This window comes from Nicotiana tomentosiformis, chromosome 12 (genome assembly GCF_000390325.3).
Source record: "Nicotiana tomentosiformis chromosome 12, ASM39032v3, whole genome shotgun sequence".
Classification (NCBI taxonomy): domain Eukaryota; kingdom Viridiplantae; phylum Streptophyta; class Magnoliopsida; order Solanales; family Solanaceae; genus Nicotiana; species Nicotiana tomentosiformis.
Window position 1 is genome coordinate 120519728 of NC_090823.1, and position 11290 is coordinate 120531017.

The window sequence follows — 11290 nt, forward strand, 5'->3', positions numbered from 1 at the left end:
AACAACTGTAATTCACAATTTGAGCAGTAAATAGGGGAACGTGATTGCAATAGTCAAAATGACCGGCCGGGTCATTACATTCTCCCCCTCTTAAACAAAAGTTCATCCTCGAACGGGCTTAGAATCATACCTGGAGTCTCAAATAGATGTGAATATTTGTTCCGCATCTCCTACTCAATCTCCCAAGTAGCTTCTTCGACTGGATGGCCTCTCCACTGCACCTTCACCGAAGCTATGTTCTTTGATCTCAACTTTCAAACCTGCCGATCTAAAATAGTTACCGGCTCCACATCATAAGTCAAATTACCGTCCAGCTGCACTGTAATGAAATCCAGAATATGAGACGGATCCCCGACATACTTTCGGAGCATGGATACAAATAATACTGGATGAACACCTGATATACTAGGTGGCAAGGCAAGTTCATAAGCCATATCTCCATTTTTCTTAAGTATCTCAAAAGGTCCAATATACCGAGGGCTCAACTTGCCCTTCTTCCCTAACCTCAACACACCTTTCATGGGTGAAATCTTGAGCAGAAACTTCTCCCCAACCATGTGAACAACATCACGAACCTTCTTGTCGGCATAACTCTTCTGTCTAGATTATGCCGTGCGAAGCCGTTCCTAAATTACTTTAACCTTCTCTAAATCATCCTGAACCAAGTCAGTACCTAATAGTCTAACCTCACCCGGCTCAAACCAACTCACCGGAGACCGACATCGTCTCATATATAAAGCTTTATACGGAGCCATCTGAATGCTTAACTGGTAGCTATTATTGTAACCAAACTCTGCGAGTAGCAGAAATTGATCCCAAGAAACCCCAAAATCAATGACACAAGCGCGTATCATATCCTCAATATCTGAATAGTGCGTTCGGACTGTCCGTCCGTCTGAGGGTGAAATGGTGTACTCAACTGAACCTGTGTACCCAATTCTCGCTGCACCGCCCTCCAAAACTGTGAGGTAAACTACGTACCCCGATCTGAAATAATGGACACCGGCACGCCGTGTAGGCGAACAATCTCGCGAATATAAATCCCCGCCAACCGCTTCGAAGAATAATTAGTACCAACTGGAATAAAATGCACAGATTTGGTTAGCTGATCTACAATCACCCAAACAGCATCAAACCTTCTCAAGGTCTGTGGGAGCCCAACTACGAAGTCCATGGTAATACGCTCCCATTTCCACTCCGGAATTTCAAGTCTCTCTAGCAATCCGCCCGGTCTCTGATGCTCGTACTTTACCTGTTGACAATTTAAACACCGAGATACAAACCCAACTATATCTTTGTTCATCCGCCTCCACCAATAGTGTTGTCTCAAATCCCGATACATCTTCGCGGCGCCTAGATGAATAAAGTACCGCGAACTGTGAGCTTCATGGAGAATCAGCTCGTGCAAACCATCTACATTAGGCATACAAAGCCTGCCCTGCATCCGTAATACACCGTCATCTCCAAAAGTGACTTCCTTGGCATCACCGTGCTGAACCGTGTCCTTAAGGACAAGCAGATGTGGATCATCATACTGGCGCTCTCTGATGCGATCATATAAAGAAGAATGAGAAACTACACAGGACAAAACTCGATTCGGCTCGGAAATATCCAATCTAACAAACTGATTAGCCAAGGCCTGAACATCCAAGGCTAAAGGCCTCTCTGCTACCAGTAAGTATGCTAAGCTGCCCAAACTCTCTGCCTTATGACTCAAGGCATCGGCCACCACATTGGTCTTTCCGGGATGATAAAGAATGGTGATATCGTAATCCTTTAGCAACTCCAACCACTTTCGCTGCCGCAAGTTAAGATCCTTCTGTTTAAACAAATGTTGTAGACTCCGATGATCGGTATACACCTCACACTGGACACCGTACAAATAATGTAGCCAAATTTTCAAGGCATGAACAATAGCTGCTAACTCAAAATCGTGGACTCGATAATTCTTCTCATGTACCTTTAACTGTATGGACGCATAGGCAATCACCCTACCGTCTTACATCAGCACTGCGTCGAGACCAATACGCGACGCGTCACAATACACAGTATAAGACTCTGAACCTATAGGCAACATCAATGCTGGAGCTGAAGTCAAAGTTGTCTTGAGCTTCTGAAAGCTCTTTTCACATTCATCCGACCACCTGAACTGAGTACCTTTCTAGGTCAATTTAGTCATAGGCGATGCAATAGACTAGAAACCCTCCACGAAGCGACGATAATAATCGGCCAAGCCGAGAAAAAACCGAATCTCAGTAACTAAAGATGGCCTGGGGCAACTCTGAACTGCCTCTATTTTCTTCGGATCCACATTAATTCCTTCACTAGACACTATATGTTCCAAGAATGCCACCGAACTAAGCCAAAACTCACACTTAGAGAATTTGGCATAAAGTTTCTCCTCTCTTAACCTCTGCAATACAATACCCAAGTGTTGTGCATGCTCCTCCTGGCTACGTGAGTATACCAGGATATCATCAATAAATACCATGACAAATGAGTCAAGATATGGTTGAAATACACTATTCATCAAATGCATAAATGTTGTTGGGGCATTGGTTAGCCCAAAAGACATCATAAGAAATTCATAGTGGCCATAACGAGTTCTGAATGCCGTATTCAGTATATCCGAATCCCGAATTTTCAATTAGTGATACCCAGATCTCAAATCAATTTTGGAGAACACCTTCGCTCCCTGAAGCTGGTCAAATAAATCATCAATACGTGGCAAGGGATATTTATTTTTGATTGTAACTTTGTTCAACTTCCTATGATGCACATCCGCATAATACCATCTTTCTTTTTCACAAACAGAACCGGTGCACCCCAATGTGACATACTAGGCCTAATAAATCCCTTTTCAAGGAGTTCCTGAAGTTGCTCTTTCAATTCTTTTAACTCAGTTGGTGCCATACGATACGGAGGAATAGAAATGGGTTGAGTGCCCTGCGCCAAGTTAATACCGAAATTAATATCCCTGCAGGCGGCATACCCGGCAAGTCTGTAGGAAATACATCAGGAAATTCTCTCACTATCGGTACTGAATCAATAGTAGGAGTATCTACATCAACATCTCTCGCAAAAGCCAAGTATGACAAATACCCCTTCCCAACCATACATTGGCTTTCAAATAAGAAATTACCTTGCTAGGAACAAAATCTAGAGAACCTCTCCACTCAACCTTTGGCAACCCCGGCATGGTCAACGTCACATTTTTGTGTGACAGTACGGAATAACATGACATGGAGACAACCAATCCATACCCAGGATTACATCAAAATCAACCATACCGAGTAATAAAAGATCAACCCTAGTCTTTTGTTCCCCAATAGTTACCACACACGACCGATACACACGATCCACAGTAATAATATCACCCACCGGTGTAGATACACTAATATGTGAAACTAAGGACTCACAGGGAATATCCAGATAATGAGCAAAATATGATGATACATATGAATAAGTAGAGCCAGGGTTAAATAATATAGAAGCCTCCCTGTGGCACACTGAAACAATACCTGTGATCACTGCATCTGAAGCAACAGCATCTGGCCTGGCAGGAAAAGCATAGAATCGGGCCTGACTGCCACCTGATCGGCCTCCCCCTTTTGAGCGACCCCTAGTTGCCTGACCCCCACCCCGAGCTGGTTGGGTGGGTGGTGTAATTGCTAGTGCTGGTGCCGTTGGTCGAGAACTTTGCTGTGGAGCCCCACTCAACAGCCTAGGACAATCTCTCTTGACCCCCTGAAGCAACACTGCTGTAATCACCCGGACTACGAGGCCTCTTAGCCTCTCTCTCTCCACGTTCCTGGCTACGAACCATCTCTATATGCCGAGCAATGCCCACTACCTCATCAAAAGTATCACCAGATACTCTCTCCCTAATCATAAGTAATCACAGCTGATATGTGAGGCCATCAATGAACCTCCTAATCCTCTCCTTATTAGTGGGAACCAACCAGTTGCGTTACGAGCTAACTCAAAAAATCGCATCTCATATCGCATCACAAACATATCACCCTGGCAAAGCTGCTCGAACTGTCTGCAGCTCTTCTCTGTGGGACTGAGGTATGAACTTCTCCAAAAAGACCACGGAGAACTGATGCCAAGTAAGGGGTGTTGTGCCAACAGGCCTACGTCTCTCGTAAGTCTCCCACCATCTGAGTGCAGACCCAAAAAACTGAAAAGTAGTGAATAAGACCCCACTGGTCTCCAGAATAACCGCTGTCTGAAGCATCTATTGACACCTATCCAGAAAATCCTGATCATCCTCTGACTCAGTACCGCTAAATGGTGGAGGTCGAAGCATCTCAAATCTCTCAAGCCTCCTCTACTCATCATTTGCCATAACAGGAACTGTCGGGGCCTAAGCAGCTACAGCCGGCTGTGCTGGTAGCGCTCCCGGTATCTGAAGTCCCTGTACTACCTGGTTTGGAGTACGGGCAATAGTGGTGTGAGTACCTCCCCCAGTATGAGAAGTGGCAAGTGCGGCCTGAGCTGAAACCACCTAAGCAAGACCAGTGTAGGCTTCTAATATCTGGGCCAAAGTCTCTGAATGCCTGCAATCTTAATGGGCACAACTGGTGCCTGAGCTGATCCTGTCGGCTCAACTATATTTGGAATCTGCTCCTGAGCTGGAATAACTGGTGGTACTATAGGTGTTGTTCCAACTGTGGTACGAGCTACACCTCGACCTTTACCTCGGCCCCGGCCTCTTGTGGCCCTAACTGGTGGCACTGGTGGTTGACTGTCTGATCCGGTAGTACGTGACCTCACCATCTGTGAGAGAATAGATTAACAGAAATTTAGTTTCCGAAATCAACAAATTCGCACGACGGAATACAAGAAAGTGAAGTTTTTCTACGATTTCTGCAGCCTCTCGAAGATAAGTACAGACGTCTCCGTACCGATCCGCAAGACTCTACTAAACCTGCTCATGACTCGTGAGACCTATGTAACCTAGGCTCTGATACCAACTTGTCACGACCCAAAATCTCACCTGTCGTCTATCTCAATACTAGGCAAGCCGAAAATCTCAATAAACCACAATTTCTCTCAAGATTGAAAATATAGTATTTAAATACAATACAAACACTCACTGGGCTCCCAGCCCTCATCACTCCCTGGGCTCCCAACCCTCATCACTCACTCTCAATGGGTACCCGTGCTTACTGGGATGTACAGACTCATGAGGGGCTCCTATACCCCAAGCACTATAAGCACGAACAACTCACGTGCTGCACGGACAACTCACGTGCTATAATATAAATATCTGGATCTGCACGGGCAACTCACGTGCTGCACGGCCAACTCACGTGCAATAATAATATAAGGATCTGCATGGCCAACTCACGTGCTGCACGGCCAACTCACGTGCATACAACTAACAACAAATTATTCAACTTTATAGTTTTTCGGGATGGACCAAGTCATAATCCCCTCGGTGCACGCCCACACGCTCGTCACCTAGCATGTGTGTCACCTCCAAAATAATCACATGATACCAAAATTTGGGGTTTAATACCCTCAGGACCAGATTTAAAACTGTTACTTACCTCAACCTGTGTATTTATTTATTCCGCTATGCCCTTGCCACGAGAATTGGTCTCTGAAAGCCTCATATCTAGCCATAATTAATTCGAATCAGTCAATATAAATTATTGTAATTATTTCCATAAGGAAAATACTTATTTTCCCAATAAAATCCGAAATTAACTCAAAAATCCCCCGTAGGGCCCACGTCTCAGAACCTGAAAAAAGTTACAAAATATGAACGAACATCCAACCACGAGTCTAACCATATAAATTTCACCAAAATCCGACATCAACTCGACCCTCAAATCTTCAATTAAATCTATGAAGATTTCTACCATTTTCAACCCAATCCTTACCCATTTGAACTTAATAATCCTTCCACAACCTTATTGGTATGTATACATAATACTCTTACACCCAAGAATCATACTATAAATCACCCATTTTTATTCCAAACCCGAAATTGAAGGATTGAGGAAAGAAATTCTTACCACTTTGAAGCCCTAGCAAGATCCTTGTGAAATCTTCAAACCTTGAACAAGAATTGATGGATAAATGACTAAGTCTTCACTTTCTCTCTCTAAAATGCTCTCACATCTCTCTAAAATAACAAATTTTGGCTCAAAAATGAGCTTCAAGGGCTATAAATCGAAGTTGGGTCGGGTAAAAAATTAGAAAGAATGGAAGCTCCGACGCAGTTATGCGGTCGCATATGCGATCGCATAACAGGTATGTGGTCCGCATACCGGTCACATAATTTGGCCTCCAAAGCTGGGCATTACTAACCCGATCTGTGGTCATTATGCGGTCCGCATACTTGTTCTGCGGTAGCATAATGCACCGCAGAATAGGTCTGTGATTGCATAGTGTATCACATATTTTCCTCAAATCTTGCCCCTCTCCTGAACCACTTTGCGACCATTATGCGGTCTGCAGAGTGATTCTGCGACCGCATAGTGGTCGCAAAAATGACCATTTTCCGACAAAATTTTCCTATACACTTCGGTGCATTGTTCAACCCAAAAAGTCCGAGCCGCGAGAAATTTCTATAATCTTTGTACTAATTGATTTACCTCGGCACCACCAAAACTTAATTTCCTTAGCAAAATTTCTCTGAGGTCATTACACATAAGTTAGCATCTGGTCAACCTTTTCAACTTAAATTCTAAACCTTGGAACTAAGCGTTCTAAATCATTTCAAAGCCTCACCGAACCCAAACCAATTATCCCGGCAAGCGAAATAACAACTGTAATTCACAATTTGAGCAGTAAATAGGGGAACGGAATTGCAATGGTCAAAATGACTGGCCGGGTCGTTACTAGTTTAGAGCCTAATAACTATAATTTGCCTAATTACCATTTGCAGCTACTATTCAATTGTTACTAACTTGTATCACTTGTATTCAAATGTGCAACGAATATAACATGTATCAACTGTATCCGTTCGCGCAACGAATACAACTTGTATCAACTATATTCGTTCGCAGAATTATATTCATTAGTGTAAACAATATGTATCAACAGTAACTAAGTCAAAATACAAGGGTGTATACAAATGATACAACTTGTATCAACTGTATACAGGGGTAAATTTAAAGGATACAACTTGTATCGACTGTATTTGTCTTGAGTTCGAATCTCAACAAGAATATTTTTTTTTCTGTATTTCGCCTTAGTTGTATTCATTGTGCGACCTTCGCTAGCTAAACAGGTGCTCTAACCAACTAAGCTATGAGAGCTTGTTGCTCTCATGTTTAAGTTCAAAACAATTACTCTCTTTTTTCATAGATTTGCTATAAAATTCAAATATAGCTACGAATGATAAATTTGCTGAAAGTATAACTACGAATGGTAAATACAGTATAAATATTTGATGTGTCGCGTAATATTTCCTTGTGTAAATCACGTTCTTGTGGGCTAATAATGTGGAGGATAGATGATATTCAGCTTAAAGTGTGTATATTTTTATGCATATTGCCTCGCATTTTACTCATCTTTTACAGATTTCGGATGTGTAATGTAATGATTTGTGGTATTTTTATGTGTAGGAATCATCCGAAGGTAATTTGGGATGAAGGTGCATGATTGAAGTAAAAGGGGGACGAAATGGAAAAAAGCCACAAAGTAGCGTCTAGGATAGCGTGGGGCGCTACCTATGGCGCAGAAAATAGCCCTTCAAAAATCCCAGCGCCAGGGCTAGTGCCCTATGCTACCCTGGATGTTGGTGATGGGGACTTGTCTTATTTCTCCCGGAATATGGCTATTTCGATCCCAGGACGCCCCCAACTCGTATAAAAGCAAGCCTAAACCTATTTTGGAGGGGGAGACACAACTTTGAGAGAGAGATACAAGCATAGAACACGCGGGAGCACGAAATTCATCAATTCTTCCATCCTTTATCTAGTATTTATAGCTTTTATATTTAAAAATAATATTTTGATTATTGTCATGAATATGAGTGGCTAAGAACATCGTTATTCTGGGGTTATGGGTAGTTATTGATTATTGTAGTTTGACGGTTGATTTTGTTTCTTGACTCTATCATATTAATTTGTTTATTCAATCTTGCACTTAATTATTCTATTGCATAGCTAACAATAGAGTACTATCTACGAATTTATAGTTGAACTCGAAAGTGGGAACTATAGATTGTATATATGATTGAATAGAGTAAGTTCTTGAATCCGGGCATTGTAGACTAGATTCACGATTAGGATAGACATATTCTAGTTGCCTTACTTGGTTATTTTTGTAGGAAACATACATGTGTTCTTGTCAAGTTTGATTCTATAGACATATAGTCTTAGGTTGGATTGAATAGGTGAGCGATGCGTCAAAAGAATCGCGAGCATAATAAACCCTGTTAATCAACAAATTAGATAAGTTAAGTGATTACATCAACTTAAAAAATGTAATAGGAGAGACGCCAATCCCATCACCCTGGAATACCCCCATCTCATTGAATTCTTCCTAAGTGTTTATTTGCTACTTGCGATCTTATTTTCTTGCTTGCTTATTAGTTCGTAGTAACTTAGTTATAAAAATCACAATCATCTTCTTCGCACTCACTTGAGCATTAAATTTAAAAATAGCTTAGATTGGAAAATAGTTGATCATAAATCCTCGTGGTAATGATACTTTCTTATCACTTTATTACGTGCGACCGCGTATACTTGCACGTGCGTTTGGACCCAACAATAAGTCTCAAAGGACAATAATGGGCTTAAAGTACAGTGTCAAGCCCAGTCTGACAATCGGCCTATGAAACGAGCGACAAGTTTAGTTGCGACCTGAGGTCAATAGTTTGCTTTTTAAAGGAAAATTATTTGAATTCAGTATATAAGAATTGAATCTGGCCGACTATTTGTGTAACAATCCCTTACTACATAACTGTCCATCTTGCTGCATAAACTAAAAATAGTTGGAGGATGTATATTATATGTATAATCTATGTATAATATATTTATAATCATATATAATCAAAGTATAACTATATATACCGATTAAGAAAAGTAAACAATGAATTTGGTCGGCTATTTCTATAAAGATCCCAACAGTATATGCGTCCAAGTCCAACCATGTTAATTTTTCATACCACAATAAATAAATTTCAGGGCCATTTTGGTAGAAATGACTATTGATCTACAAACCAATCAATACAATGGTCGAATACTTATATCTTTCTCAAAAGGTGTAGAAATAGTGAGCTACAAAATCTTGAGAATTTTCTCTGTGTTCCATTCAATCTGTACAAGGATATTTATACAAGTACCCAATAGATAAGGACAGAAAATTAAACCTACACTTGTCTCCTATATATTGGCTATCTAATATAAACAAAAATACAGCTATATGTACTAATGTGCTATGTACAATTTTATGTATACCGTTAGAGGTATATTCAGGAATCTAAAACTGTATTACAACTATTTTATATTTGAACTAAATGGCTTGTCTTCTTCTGATTATGTGTTGGGCTGTGTTGAACCAGCAAACCTTGTGGCCCAATACATAAACTCACTTTAGCATGTGGCCTAATACATAAACACTCTTTAGTATGTGGCCCAATACACAAGTCTTTAGTCTTTAGTCTAGATGCCTCGACAGACTTCAAGTTAGCCCCAATTCCCTCATTAGACTTCGAATTAGCCCCAAATGCAGAACTCTCGAGATTGTTGATTCCAACACCCCTCCCCCCAAGTTGGGGGAGAGTGTAGCAATCCCCAACTTGCCGAGAATCGAGTGATGAGAAGGCCCGGAAAGCAATTTTGTGAAGATGTCGACGAGTTGTGAAGGGGATGGCACAAAAGATAGGGAGATTAAACCATAAAGGAATTGTTGCCTCACAAAGTGACAATCAAGCTCAACATGCTTTGTTCTTTTGTGAAATACTGGATTACGAGCGATGTGAATTGCAGCTTGTGAGTTAAAGTGAATTGGAATAGGGAGAGTTAGAGAAATTGACAAATCTGTGAGAAACCTAGTTAACCAAGTGACTTCGGCAACTACTCGTCTCATAGATCGATATTCTGCTTCTGCGGACGACAAAGAAACTGAAGCTTGCTTCTTAGATTTCCTCAAAATTGGTGACCCTCCTAGAGTCACAAAATAGCCATTTATTGATTTTCGAGAATCGACACAAGACCCCCAATCTGCGTCGCAAAATGCTAGAAGTTTTAAAGAAGGATCAACAGACATAAAAAGTCCTTGTCCGGGATTTGATCTGAGATATCTAACCACTCGAAGAGCTTCATTGAAGTGTGGAAAGAGAGGTTTTTGCATAAATTAACTTAGGTAAAGCACTGGATATGAAAGATCTGGTCGTGTGTGAGTTAAATAGTTCAACTTTCCAAGAAGCCGTCGATACACAAAAGGATCTGAAAGGAGATCCCCGGATTCACTGCTGAGCTTACATGAAGGATCCAGAGGAGATGAGACAGAGGGCAAATGGTCGCAATCGAACTCATTGAGAACCTCGAAGGTGAATTTCCTTTGACTAATAAATAAACCTTGGGTCTCACGTAGAGTTTCAAGTCCCAGAAAATAATGTAATTCACCTAGATCTTTGATTTGAAATTCATGATGAAGGAAACTTTTCAATTAAGCTAAATCTTCTTCGTTATCTCCAGTGAGAAGTATGTCGTTAACATAAACTGCTACAATTGAGATTGAGTCCCATGATTTCTTATAAAAAAGAGTAGTCGTTAAGAGAGGAAGAAAAACCTTTGAAGTTTAAGGCTGCTATAAGCCTTGCATACCATTTGTGCGAGGCTTGCCTTAAACCATAAAGTGATTTGCGAAGTAAACAAACATGGTTAGGACTGGGTGGTGTCATTCATGCTGGGAACTTCATGTACACTTATTCTTGTAGCTCCCCATGCAAGAATGCATTGTTAACATCTAGTTGTAAAATTTTTCACCCTTTTTTGATTGCAACAGCTAGAAGGCATCTTATAGTCGTCATTTTAACAACAGGGGAAAAGGTTTCGTTGAAATCAATCCCTTCCTTTGAACATCACCTCTAATAACCAGTCGTGCCTTCAATCTTTCTACACTTCCATCTGTATTATGTTTCACTTTATACACCCACTTACAAGGGAAAGCCTTTATTTTTGGTGGAAGCTCAACTACTTCTAGATTTGGTTGGCTTCCAGTACTTTGAATTCAGATTCCATGGATTGTTGCCAACCTGGATGCATGTTAGCTTGGAAAAAAGTGGTAGGCTCAACTATATTTGAAATAGAGTTAATGA